Source organism: Archocentrus centrarchus, chromosome 8 (assembly GCF_007364275.1).
Source record: "Archocentrus centrarchus isolate MPI-CPG fArcCen1 chromosome 8, fArcCen1, whole genome shotgun sequence".
NCBI lineage: Eukaryota > Metazoa > Chordata > Actinopteri > Cichliformes > Cichlidae > Archocentrus > Archocentrus centrarchus.
This window is the reverse complement of record NC_044353.1, coordinates 8,541,866-8,556,461: the sequence shown is the minus strand read 5'-3', so window position 1 is coordinate 8,556,461 and position 14,596 is coordinate 8,541,866. Positions and strand designations below refer to the sequence as shown.

Here is a 14,596-nt window from a genome sequence, read left to right as displayed (position 1 = left end):
AGGCAACAAAATCTCAGTTTCACTGTATATGGCCACAATAATTTGGGTAGTGTTGTAGTCTCCAAACACTGTCTTCAGTAGCATAACCCAACATAAAACTTCTTTCAGCCGAATAAGGACAAAACCAGTAGTGGTTTGGAGTGGAGCATACCACACACACACACACACACACACACACACACACACACACACACACACACACACACACACACACACACACACACACTCACTATCTAGTGGATTTATTGTTGCTTAAAAGTCATCTAGTATTGCACCACCTTTTCTGGGCTCTGGTTGCACATTCAGCATTTTACTGACCGGGCACTGTTTCAACATGAAGAGTTTTGGTCTCCAGACTGATCATATGTGTGGTGCAGGCTTCTGCCTCAAAACTAGGTCACCTGATAAGAGAGTAATGGGTCTGTGGGGCACAGCCCCTCATAAATTATGCAAAGTGAGAGAGAAGACAAAGACTATTGGTAGATGTTGGTTTTGACAAGCAGCTTGAAAGGTGGGGGGAATTAAGTAGAAGAGACATATTCTTCAGTGGTCTATCATAAGTCAGAAAGGAACAATGTGGTTACCTGAAAGGAAACAGCCAGGAAGTGATTTTGTGTCTGTGTCCATCCATCATGTTCACAAAGTTGAATCAAGGTAAGAAATTCAGTGCTCTTTGTAAGCCACAGGCCCCTGCAATACAGAACTCTTTCTTTTTCAGCTTGTCAGCATGGATCTCTGCAAACTGCTTTAAGCCTCGTGATGGACAGTCTGTGAGTTTAAGCTAGGACAGAACTGAAACAGGTGAGGGAGGGCCTTTAAGATTAGTGCTTGCTGCAAAGCTGAGTGATTCATCAGTGTCATTGTGTGAGAAACAGCCAGCTTCTTCATCTTAGAAAATAACACATTAGAGCCAAGCAGGGTGAAGAAGAGGTGATAATTGAGCTGATGCCAGAATATCATCATCATAGACAGAAACCCACTCCTACATGTTTAAATTAAAATTGATCTGCTTCTAAATATTGTTGAGCAACACTCATTAATACGCAAAGGAATCTCTGTATGTATCGCTCTGTGTGTAATCATTCATCCCACCTTCTTTACACTTGATAGTAGTTATGAAGTCAATTGGATTTAGACGTTCTCATATTTTGGTGAAAGTTGTTTTCTGTTACCAGCATTTCTAATAGATTGACTGTGCTGCTCTGCTCTGAAGAATAGATGGATGGATGATGTTACACCATAAGGAAAAATAGCTTTTTTGGCATTTATTGAGAAAATTAATTGATGTAATATTCTTCAATGGACAAAGTAAGGATACATTTTGCCTCAGGAGCTAGCATTGCCACTTTTAGCAGATGGGATATTTTGTAGGCATTTTATATATTTATGCCCAAACCTAAGGCACCGGCCTTACAGAAGTTTTTGACTACTCTTTCACTCAAAATTCCCTCAGTTGTAAGATGCTTCAGGCTTTTATTGTATGGACTCCCTGTCAGTATTTTAGGCTGGCTTTGGGCCTGTGCCAAACATCCATCCATCCATCCATCCATCCATCCATCCATCAATTCTCTTCCGCTTATCCTGTTCAGGGTCACGGAGGGCTGGAGCCTATCCCAGCTGACATAGGGCGAGAGGCAGGATACACCCTGTACAGGTCGCCAGCCTGTTGCAGGGTCAACACAAAGAGACAGACAACATCCAAAATTGTCATTTATATATGTGTTATGTCAAAAGACCTGAATATTCATTTGCATACTGTTACCCCACCCCAACCCCCATCAGCAGATCTGGAGAGGAAATTTTGGGGTTCTTTTGTCTTCATCAGATGCTCTGATTTTTAACTGAATTTGCTATCTTAGAGAAACTGTCAGTTATCTGAAATCTGCTACACATGTGGATTATTGCCTTTACAGTGGAATTATTTACTTCAGTTAACTGATATTTGATGACACTGACTGTAGTGTTTGGTGATGTTTTCTCTGTGCTGGCAGTATGTAGTTAAGTTTGGACAGAATGTAAATAGCCCTGAGCTCATGTCTATGATTCTTCCAGCAGAATATTAGAATCCTGCCAAGAAGCCAAAAAAAAAAAAAGAGCTCTGGAGGCTTGTTTTTTTTTTTCACATTCACATACACGCTTCTTTTTACACATTCTGGATAATGAAATAGCTTCGTGTCCAGCTGAACTAATCCCAGATATTCAAAGCTATTAAACACAAAGGGCGGCATGCAAATGTTAAGGACAAGAAACCTCACTGCTATCACCTCCTTATCAACTCCCTATGTTACTTCCTCTACTTGACATCGTGGCCTCATAACCCCTCTGTGCACTTGCCTGGCCAGCTGTGGCTAGTCATCATTACACATTAAAAAGCTGTGGGCAGTTCAAGTCTGATAGTACAGATCTTGCTTCATTATCAGTAGGACTCACATTCAGAGGATTTCATGGATTTATGCAACCCTCCACCCATCTTCGGTGTCACCAACACTTTGAACTGCCAGCGCAAAGTCCCAACACTGCAGGAGCAGTTTTAAAGATTCTACCCAGATGGAGCGTGAACAACTATTCCCTTCATCTCTCTCATTCTCCCACCCATCCTCTCTTGGTCCTCCACCCCCACCGTTGCATGTCCTACCTAATGAGGCGCTCTGCTTCAGCATGTGGGTGTCTTATCGCAAGTCTCACCAGCCTTGGGCACCAATCTGGATTTGTTAACACCATCAGACCTCAGCGCTTCACTGTGTCTCTCTCTGCGTTCAGATGCAGGAATATATAAACATACTGCAAAATGCATCAGCTCACATGTTATCCATGTCTAGACGATACATTTTTTAATGTGGTTCATTTACATTCCACAGCACGTAGCAAAAAAGTAAAATAAATAAATACGCAAATAAATCAACAATAATAATTATTATTTTTGATTGAAAAATAACAGAGTATTTTACAGTTAGGTCTATAGATTTTTAAACAAAGATACCATTTTTCCAGTTGTACACTGCTGCAGTGGATTATAAATCAAATAATCAAGATGAAATTGAAGTGCAGACTTGAAGAAGAACAACGTTTATTGTAACATACACATACAGCACAACATGCAGAGCAGGGGGCAGCTAGAAAGCGCCCGGTGAGAAACTGGGGGGTTAAGGGCCTTGCTCAAGGACCTACAGTGGTGCTACTGAGCATGGAGACAGGCACCACTTACACCTCAATTTTCCAGTGCTGGTCTGTGGGTTCTCTGGGGCTTTTTCCAGTCCATTTCAGTCCATGCAAGTGTGAAAAGCTAATTTTTTCCAGTACATGCCAGTCCGGGGATTCGAACCAGCAACCCTCTTCTTCTCCTCTAGGCTAACACTCCCCACAGATGAGCTTACAGCACCTGGTATCCCCAGACAGTCTCCCATCCAAGTACTGACGAGGCCTGACCCTGCTTAGCTTCCAAGATCAGATAACATCAGGCGTGTTCGGGGTGGTATGGCCATAAGCTTGGGGGAAGTGCAGACAGTTTGGGAATTGCCAGGTAAGAGCTGCTCTCTTGCTATTCCATGACAAATTAAGAAGGTCAAAGATCTGGAGTTGATCTGAAGTGTTCAACTTGCACTTGGTCTCTGTTCACTGAAACTGTCAGTGTGAGGTCCAAAGAGATGTTGCTGCAAGTGAAAGAAGCCATCATTTGGCTGAAAACACAGAATAAAATAGCAAGAAATAGCAAAATCTTCAGGAGTGACCAAATCAGGAAAAGAAAGAAATGCAATGGCCATCTCAGCAACATCAAAAAGCCTGGAAGATGATGGAAGACAACTACAGTGGATGTTAATAGAGTCTTTCCTTGTTTAAGAAAAAAAAAAACTCTTGACAACATCAAGAACACTGTGAAGGAGGTCACTGTCAAATTCTACACTCAAGAAATGGCTTCATGATGGGAAATGCAGAGTTTACAACAAGGTGCAAACCACCGGTTACACCCAAGAAGAAGAAGGCAAGGTTAGACTTTTCCAGAATATCCAAAAGAGCCTGCATGGTTCTGGAAAATCAATAGATGAAACCAAGATTAACTTTTACTATTGGAATGGGATGGGAAAAAGCTTAGAGGAGAGAAAAAGCTCTCCGAATCATCTGTCAAACTGCTGATAGAAGTTCAGATTCAGCTGATCAGACAGCGCTTTGCAGAGCAAATGTATAATGGGCAAAAGTAAACTGCAAAAGCAACCCAAGGCAAAGAAATGGGATAAAATTCAATGACCAAGTCAGTCACCTGATCTGAACTTACACTATTATATTGTTTGAACTCAAACACATAATTACAATAAGATAGATCATCAAAAAGTACAGTCTACTCAGCATTAATAAGTAATGTTGTGAAATGACAGATATTTAAGTAATATAAACTCAGTTTATTTTAGTAGGAGCTGTTGATTGACTTAAAAACAGAATTACAATAAAAAAGGACATGAAACAGTTTAGCTTACTCAGTATTAACAAGTAATGTTCACATACTAGGCAATTTTAAGTAATATGAACTCAATGTTTTTAAGTCAAATCAAAATCTGGGTTTACAGTGTACTTGTGAAGTGAAACGGGGACAAATTAGGCCACAATATTCATATTAAGTAAATTAATTTAAATATGACAAACTGCGACAGAAATGTTCAATATTTTGAGCATCTGGGCATTTCATTTCCTAGTAATCTGAATCACCACAAAATGGATTATTTACTTTGACATGAGTGGAAAAAGCAGTTGGAGAACTGGCAGAGAGGGAGTCAGAGTGGAATTGGTGGCAGCAGGGATGAAGATGATGACAGTGATGCTGATAAGTGGTCGAGTACCTGGACTTCAGCCACCACATTTAATAAAAGCAACCTGACTATAGCTATTTGTATCCTTAGCACTTGGGTCATATCACTTCTGTTTCCCGCCATGGATGTAGCTCTTTGTTGTTAGTGGGGGTGTCCACTGGGGATTCATTGTAAATCATCCATGAATGACTTGTTGTTTACTGTGTGTTCTGGACTGCATATAAAACAGCTATTTTAGATGCAGATTGTAGTTTTATTTTCATCACCAGTCTTATATTTACAGGATATAATACTTTATATTGCATATTTACCCTTTTTTGTCCCATTTTAGTTTTTTCCTCCTTGTCTATCCTGAAATTTAACAATTTTTATAAAGCAGTTTGCATAAATACTTAACTATTTTTTTCCTCCAGGCAAATATTAGTTGGAATAAAAGGTTTGAAGATTAGTTGGAATAAAATGTTTGAATGCCACAGTGTAAACTTATTTGTGCAGTATAACACATAAGTCACAAAATGATGTGTTGTATTATAAATGACAGTGCACATCTTATCATTCACAGCTTCCAGGTACTGTAGTTGAGTTTACTTCAACTAAATATACCAAATGAACATAGTTCCAGGAGGCAAGTACAAACCTTCAAGATGCTGTTAGCAGCATTACATGAAATGCTTTCACAACTTAGTGGGTTTTGGTTTTTTTTCTTTTTAGAAGGAGTTCACACACTGAGAGTGACTTTAGTCTGGTGTGTGCTCAGTGTGTGTACTGCCATTTAGCAAAATGGAAAAACTCACATATTGAAATACGGCCTGCTCGGGTGCTTTAGCAAAAGGGGCTTGCAGTCACTAAATATTTCAATTTTATATCTCCTTTTAGCTATGGCTTTTGAACTCCTTAAGGAAATATCCTCCCTGGTTTAGGCAGAAATTATCTTTATTGGAAAATGAAGCCAATGTGGATGTGCTAAAAACCTGCTGCCCCAAGTGATCCGATTACCACCCTGAGCCCTTGGTATTTAGCTTGGTCATTCGCAGAAACAACGGATGTTTACATTTTGATTGGAGGACATGTTGCTTGGCACAGATGTTCCTGTATATTATGCTGGCCACTTGGTTATGGCATTCCATGTATGCCCTGCCTGCTAGCATCTTGCACCCTGCTGTCATGTGCTGGATTGTCTCAGGGGCATCTCTGCACAGCCTGCACCTGGGGTCTTGCCTTGTGTGGTAGACCCCAGCCTCTATCGATCTTGTGCTCAGAGGTTGTTCCTGTGCTGCCATGATTAATGCCTCTGTGCTGTCTGTCAGTCCAGCTTTGTCCAGCCATTGGTAGGATTTTTCTGTCAGCCACTTCTTCTATCTGCAAATATCTGTATATATTTTCTATCTGCATATATATATGTGTGTGTGTGTGTGTGTCTGCGTGTTCAGTAATAATGTAAATGTGCTCAAATATGAAAATTATCTTAATTTTATATTGTGTAGTAACTGTTATGATCCAATAAATACACTAAAGTAAATGTGCTAATTTTCACCCTAAAATGTATGTAAATAACAGCAGAATACAGTCACATCATGTGCTTCAAAATGATGCTGAACCTAGAGTTCTTATGTAAATGAAATTAGCTTCTTAGCTTTGTGTAGCTTTTTGATGCAGGAAAGGCAGCGCACAATGGGTTTGTAAAGCTTTTTTTCACTGAGTTTCCACGCAGTGTAATAGATGTGCTACAAAGCTCTGTACAGTTAGGAACAACAACAAAGGCAGATGATAATTATGGGGTTCATGACTCATTTCACACTACATGTAGCCTTTTGAAACAATGTTATGGTAAAAAAATATTGATTTTAGAGACTTTAATGTTGGCTGGTGGGACTAATAATAGGTTACATTTTAAGAGGAGCTGTGTGCTAAGCATAATTTAACAAATGCAATTTATTTTCATGCAGGTTTGCTACCTGTCACTTACATTACTTTGCCCTGTTATCCATTAAAATGAGCCTGTCACTATTCCCATCTTGGAGTTGCCTCCATTTACATCTCATTATAAAAAGATTGCTGCTCTACCTTCACATTCTCAGCTTCGGGACCCCATCTGGTGTGTTCACAATAACATGCATCATTTCTCTCTGTGCCCGAGGGGTTTATAGCATTCCAACATGAACAAGGGACCACTTCAGTTGATCCTGTGTAAAGAGGTGGGGGTGATAATAGCCAACCACAGCTCAAAAAATCAAATCACATGAGATGGAATTTATTTTCCAATCACCATGAAAAGGGGGGAACACCTGCTGTAGGCCCCATCTTGATATTTGCAGAACCTTGCTGGGATGCTGTAATGTTGATGGTTTGTCAGTAATGGCATTTTTTCCAGGCAATGGGACATTCCTTATGACTAACAAGAAGCCACGCAGCTGCATGCTAAAACCTCTGATAAGAGGGGATGTTGTGAAAGAATTTCCTGAAGGGAAATCATTCATATAATTTAACTAAGACTTTTAAGAAAGTCACTCAGTATCTCTGTCAGCACTTGAGCTGCTAAAAAAGCCAAACATCCAATGAGCGATGACAATTAATTCCATTTAATCTTTCTGGATACTTTTACAAATAACGTAACAGCTGCCAAATGCTTTCTTATGACAGCCCAGTTCTATTTAAACTTAATGTGCATTAATAATTACAAATCATGCTATGCATAAGATCAATGTGTCCTAGTTGGTCATTTGTATAAATATTCAAATATGGACTCAAAGGGCCATATACAAAATAATGAATCTACAGATAAACACAATGTAATTGGGATGGTCTGGTTTGAGATTTCTGTTAAACTGAGTTTTTTTCCCCTCAGTTTAACTTGCAGAATTAGCACAGGATCAAGGGGGATGTACAGACAAAGGAGAGGGGATAGTGCAGGAATGTAGTCCTTTGTTGCAAGGCTGATTAATGAATTTCCCTTCTCGACCACAGCTGGAGCTCTTGGCATAATGATACAGGGGGGTAGTTGTGGGCTTCTGTGCTGGTGAGTTGGAGTTTGGGGAGCTGTACAGGAGGATATTTGTTGTAATAGAGGGGTAATGTTTGCACCTATTCAATTTGTGTTTATATGATGGGTTTAAAATTAGCTATTAAGGTTATGTGGTGTACTGATGCGCCCCATTTTTTCTCCAGCAGTGTGTTGTGGCTGAATATTTTAAACATAGTTGTATTGTATGAAAAAAAAGCCTATTTGTTTTCTTTCCGATATCTTCCTGAGAACACTGATACCACTGTCGAGTGTGTGTGTAGAGCAAATATGAAGACTCACCTATAAAGTTTGAAAACATGAGGAATCAGTTGGTCAAATTTGCCAGTTTCACACCTCTGTTTATTTAAACTTATTAAGCCTAACTTATCATTAGTTATTAGTAATTTTACAATAGCTTCATTTTTACTCCAGAGACTCATAAAATCTAGCATTATTAACTTATTATTATAAAGTCATGATTTCATATTGAAACACCACAGAGACACCATGGAAATTACTAAGTGAGTAATTTATATTAAAAAAATTGATAAAGGTACAGAAAGGGGGGGTGCCAGGTCGGGGGAAGATGTCATCATCCCCACACTCTGAGACTGGGTAAAAAACCCCAAGAACAGCTGGTTCAAAGAGAAGATGTGTAGTCAATTACAAAAACTACAGTACCAGTCAAAAGTTTGGACACACTCAAATGGTCAAACTTTTGACTGGTACTGTATGAGAAGTACCCTCTGAAAGTCTACTAGGAATGTGAATGCAGCATTACGGACAATCCCTACTGCGACCATCACTACAAGCTGATCTATACCACAGCAACAGTGATCCTTGAGATGCTTGGCTATAAGATGAACAGAGCGGTACCCTCCATGGAGAAGAAGGCTTGAGGGCAAGGTCAAAGCAGCACAGAGGGAAGTTAGCCAGCTATCAGAACTGCAGAAAGGTGTGCTCAAGAAAGGGTTGCCTAAGATGTACAACAAGCTGTCCATACCTGAAGCCTTAAAAACTGCTCACAGCCTTGCCTAACCACTTGAAGAGGTATAGAGTTATGGAAGCCAGGATAATAAATCAGATGTTCTCCACTGAACCATCCAAGGTGTACTCTCAATGGCAGGGGAACAATATGAGAACAGCCCCACCAATGTTGGAAATGGAGTAATGCTGGAAGAGTATATGGGAGACAAATGCGACACATTACGACAATGCTCAGTGGCTAGTGGCTCTAAGAGCAGACCACAGTAACCCCTTTGATGAGGATCCAGTAACTATCCCAATGGCAGACATCCAATGAAGAGTCTAGAGTTGGACACCACCAGGTTGGCAGCACCAGAGGAACAAAACACCAGTTACTGGTAAATAACGCAGTCACTCGAGACTCTAACACTAGACTGACCAACCTGTGCATTGTTTGGAATGACTACAAGAAAGCCTATGACTCGATGCCTCATACATGAATCCTGGAATGCCTAGAACTGTACAAGATCAACAGGACCCTAAGAGCGTTCATCAGGAATTCAATATGGATGTGGAGAACAACACTAGAGGCCAACTTCAAGCTAATTGCACAAGTTACCATCAAGTGCAGGATTTACCAAGGAGATGCACTGCTGTTCTGCTTAGGCCTGAACCCCATCAGCCAGATCATCAACAAGACTGGCTACGGATACCGACTATGAAATGGAGCAACCATCAGCCACCTCCTGTACATGGATGACATCAAGCTGTATGCCAGGAGTGAACGAGATATCAATTCACTGATCCACACCACTAGGATCTACGGTAACGACACTGGAATGTCATTTCGACTGGAAAAGTGTAGTTGGATGGTAACAAAAAGAGAGGGAAGGTAGTCAGAACTGAGGGGAATGCACTACCAGAAGCCAACATTGCAGAAGCACAAGACTGATAGAGGCTGGGGTCTACCACACCAGGCAAGACCCCAGATGCAGGCTGTGCATTGGTTATGGTCATACATGACCATAACTAAGTGGCTGGCACAGTATACACGATCCAACACACCTGAATCAATTGGCTGAATTACCTCCTGCAGGACAGGGGCTCTCGAGGCCTGGAGCTGAAGAGCCCTGATCTAGAATAACCAAGCTAAGATCCTGTAGGACTTCCAGATACAGATGGACAAACTTAGTAGTGGTGGACAAGCAGAGGAAGAAGGCCGTCGTGATAGATTCACCAATACCAAGTGATAGCAACATCAGGAAGAAGGAACATGAGAAGCTTGAGAAATACCAAAATCTGCGAGTAATTAAAGCAATCACAAGGATTTTGGTACAGCACCCTCTTTGCAGTGAGTTTCACCTGGTATGTATTTTTACCTTAACTGGAGGTTGTGGGGGTTGACGACCAGTCTCAAGGCTTGTGTGACTGAGACCTAATTTACTTAACCCTTTAATGCTGGGCGATCGCTGCTGAAGCGCCTGTTGAGACAGCTGATTGAGACGTGGCGTATCAGCGCGGAGTCGGCTTATCAAAGGAACGCTGATCAGCTGGCTTATTACGTAGCTCCGCAACCGTTTATCCTATCGAAAAAAATGCAAACGGTTCCTGAAAGCCCAGAAATTGCATGTCACAGCCATATAGGGGCATTACGGTATTTGTTGCTGGACGTCCGCAAATGGCGGCACTTTTGAAGTATGCTGTGCCACAGATGATCCATTCAGAGTTAAAGGGTTAAAGTATTTAAATCTGTATTACTGATTTTGAATCTTGTTCTGACCCTGCATTAATAAATGTTAATTATGAGGACGAGAAGGTATAAGAAGGCATCCAGCTCTACCAAGGGAGCTTTGGATGCTTGTATATATGCATGCATGCAAGCGGCACAAATATACAGTGCAATGCACATGAATGAGTAAATGTGTTAATGCGTACAGTGGTCCACATCAAACTTGCTTCCACTGACCAAATGTGTGTTTTCCTGTGCATGGCTCTGATTACAGTGGTTTCTGTGTAAACTACTAAGTCACACAGAGGTACAGCTCAGGAAATTCTCCTTTGAGGTCCGGACATCTTTCCCTTTTGGCCTTTCCTTGTCTTTCTTTTGCCCTTCTATATCCTTCACCTTCTCAGATTTCGCTTTCCATCAGTCAAGGACATAGTTTGTGGGGTTTCCATTGTAGGCTTGGGGAGGGTGCAAGCAGTCAGAGAGGGGGTTGGACAAAGAGAAACGGAGCAGGGTATATGGCCGGGAGGAGAGTAGACCCATGGGACAGGCATCCAACGTGCTGTAAACCATAATGGCCCCATAACAGGCAGATTTCTCATTTCCAAGACGCTCAGGCCGTATCTCATCTACCACTATGACAATCCCACTGAGACTCCTACAAGCCAGGACAGTGCACTCAGCACTGGAGGAGGGGAAGTGAAACCCAGTGAGGTGGTAATTTGGAAAGAGACAGAGAATAGTGATGATTTTCACCGACAGATTATTTAGGGGAAGATTGGATTTGATTTCACCACATCTGCATGTAGATAAATGATTGTGAAACAGGAAGGTTATTTGATTAGTCCATTTCCAATTGTGGTCCTTATTTTTACTTCTTACCATGCTACCACCACAAGAAACTAAACCATTATTGGTTACTGGTGTTCTTTGCCTCTTTTTTTTGATGGATTGCCACTCCTAAAATAGGTCAGGAGCCGTGTGCAAAAATAAGGCTGGTGGCTATTAATGCCTCTAAGGTAATGCTATATTAATGAAGAGTGGGCATAGCAGAAGTCACTAAGAGCTAACAGAAATACCTAAGATCAACAAAACCAACCTTGATTCATTTTGCATCTCTGGGTCTCTGAGCTGCAGACAGCCTGTCCACATGTCGACAACCAACCCAATAGCTGATTTTTTTAAGCTTCTAGCAAACGATAATCAGACTGGACATGTTTCATGCTCACACCTCATCCAGTGACTTGAAGGGGACCAAATATGCTTATTTCCATAATTATATTTTCGCTCTTGAAGCCTTGTACTAACTTTGCATGATTCACACTGACTCTCAATGACATTATACACACCAAAGGATTTTGGACACTACCAACAAGAAGGCTTGTATTTTCATGTTCTGTAGCCTATAAAGCTTTTATATTTGTTGCATTTTAGTAGCAAATGCCAAGGGAATGGGTCTGGAAGAAAAACAAGATAACATTCTTTTGCTTGGAATAACGAATGTCTGGACAAAATATTTTTGCTAAATGTCAAGATATTTCTATCTCACACAAAGTGGTTCAAGTTCACTGCAACTTCCCTCATTACATTACCACTGCTGCTCCTGTCTTCAGCTGCCAGTATGGCATTGTCTTGACCCTCTACAGAGAAGTAGTGCTTCAGTACCTTTAAGAGGTGCCTTCTGAGGTTTCACAGTGTCAGATGAGGTCCTGTTTTAATTACTGTTTCTGTATGATCGATATCAAATACTGATCACTTGAGATATTTTGGCAAGCTGGTTCTATAGCAGTTCTATATTTCTTTCCTGTGCATGACAACAAACTTTCATTCACCTCTGAGGTAAACATGCACTAGTGTCCTTGCAGCCTGGCTACCAGCTCTGACCTAGATCAATAGCCAGCCATGTATCATTAACCCACATCCAGAGTGTGCTTCGCTGGAGGCAATGCGGCTGTGAGACCTTACAAACAAACAAACCTACCTACCTACACACACACACACACACACACACACACACACACACACACACACACACACACACACACACACACACACACACACACGTGAGCAGCCTTCTTTTTTACTTCCCTCTCCATCTTCTTAGTCTGCAGAATTCCTTGACCTCTCTTTACTCTGATGTTCTGGTCAAGTTCATGTCCTTTACATCAATTCACAAAGAACAGGACAGAGAAAAGGAAAAGGAGGGAAACAGAGGATGGATGAAGAGGGAGTTAGATAAAGGGAGAGATGGATGGATGGAGGGATAGAGAAGGGGAGGGATGGAGAGCCAAAACAAGCTTTGAATACAAATGAGCTGACACACATAATGCATGCCCTCCCTTCCTCTTCCTCTCTCTCCCTCTCTCATGCTCTAGATCACTGTCTCTTACTCTTACTCACTCAAACACATGTGCTTGCACTCTCTCCCTCTCCTCTGTGTCTCCTCATTGGATCAGCGGCGCACAGGAGGTGATTTCGACCACTTGATTTATTAGTCATCGCTGGTTGTTGGAACAAGCTAATTAAAAGGAGCGTGAGCTTGTGTGTGTGTGTGTGTGTGTGTGTGTGTGTGTATGTGTGTAAGATTTGGAGACTGAGACACTGCTGCTGCTGCTGTTGCTGCTTCTGCTGCTGCCGTCCCTTCGTCTGCTCTCTTACGCTTTGCTGTGGACCAGGAGGCAGCAGGCGAGAGGAGAGAGAAGAAGAGGAGGAGAAGGAGGAGAAAGAGAGAAGGGACAGACAGCTGGGTGGAAGGAGATTTTCACACCACTTCCCCATCATCTCTTCTGACATGACCACCGCTTAGGAATCTGGTGCCGCGGCTACCGTCAGATCCAAGGTAAGGAGGGAGGGGAATGATGAATGAAGAGGCAGATGGGAGGTTTTCCTCTCCTCTCTCCCATGCCGGGATGATTTGAACAGCGTGCCTGTCCGGGATACCGTAACGGAGCAGCCGTATTGTGGAAGTCACTGCTTTGCATTTTCTGTACCTTAACCGGTAAAAGAGCTGCTGTTACGTGTTTCTTCCAACAGTCTGTGAATGTGGGGGGAGTGTCTCTCCGTGGTATTCCCCAAACAGAAGCCCTAATTATCCAGCACTGGGTAAATCCTATTATGGTTTTACTCTCATCCTTTACTTTGTTCTTTTAATAGTAGGAAGGGATTGCCACTTAATCAAAGGAGTGGGATGTTTGCTGTTTGTGACTTAACTCAGGTGTCAGGATAGGTGCATTGTTCATGTTTGTAGCCTCTGCATGTGCAAGAAGTAAGCTCACTAGGACTACGTATGAAATCTGACTTGGAGGCGACAATTGCAGGACAAAAAAAAAAAAATCTCACCACACTGCACAAACACACACACACACACACACACAAATGCAAAGCAGCATGAGAACTGAGGGATTGGACAGGTCCATGCAAATGGTCCAAAAAGGTGTCTAAAATACAGAATAATACACTGCTGACAGTCTTGGTTATTTAGGTTACAGCTGCTGTTTCTCTTTAGATGTGGTGCACAGAAATAGAGGAGGGGGTGACTGACAGTTGGTATTTTAACGCTGCATTGCTGCTGCACCTTCTCTCATGTTACTGCTGCACAAATGTGGATTTCTGCATTAAAAGACATGCAAGGGCATTCTTTGGTAAAACAGGAGCGAGCACGATCCAGATCGTTTTGCCCAATTAACCTTTGTGTGTGTATAAGAGAGAGAGATTGTGTGTAAGTGTGCGCTCACATGCACAGGGATGTCCTGGGGCAGGGTGGTGGACTGCAGAGGCAGCGAGGACATATGGCTGCCTGGGTCTCTACTCTTTGATGGGAGTCCTCAGAGCAGCAGGCGATTCAAATGTCCTGCTCTCGTTGAAGTGCGAGCTTGCGTGCGTGTGTTTGTGTGTGCGCGTGTGCTTGCTAATGTTAATTCAACTTTCCCCTCTGCTGCTCCCTTTGCTTCTCTCATCTCCACCATTTTGATTCCAGTTCTCTCGTGTTTTGTATTCTGATGGGTGTATTGCTGGTATGTGTGGCTATGCAATAAAATCTCCTTGGCTCTAATCTATTTTAGGAGTTTCTCACCATCATCATCTCTGCTGACAGGCTGATTTAAT

At 41.9% G+C, this 14,596-nt stretch overlaps 1 protein-coding gene and 1 pseudogene across 4 annotated transcripts in view; one reads left to right on the top strand and one right to left on the bottom strand.

The window, feature by feature from the left end:
* Positions 1–3,367: 3,367 nt before the first annotated feature.
* On the bottom strand, positions 3,368–3,486 carry LOC115785303 (uncharacterized; annotated as a pseudogene).
* A 9,413-nt stretch (positions 3,487–12,899) lies between these two features.
* plppr2a (phospholipid phosphatase related 2a) overlaps positions 12,900–14,596 on the top strand; it is a 61,054-nt gene continuing 59,357 nt past the window's right edge. For all 4 annotated transcript variants that reach the window (XM_030735575.1, XM_030735578.1, XM_030735577.1 and 1 more), the window contains exon 1: positions 12,900–13,331. The gene's annotated coding sequence lies outside the window, so the exon portion shown is untranslated. The remainder of the gene's footprint in view (positions 13,332–14,596) is intronic.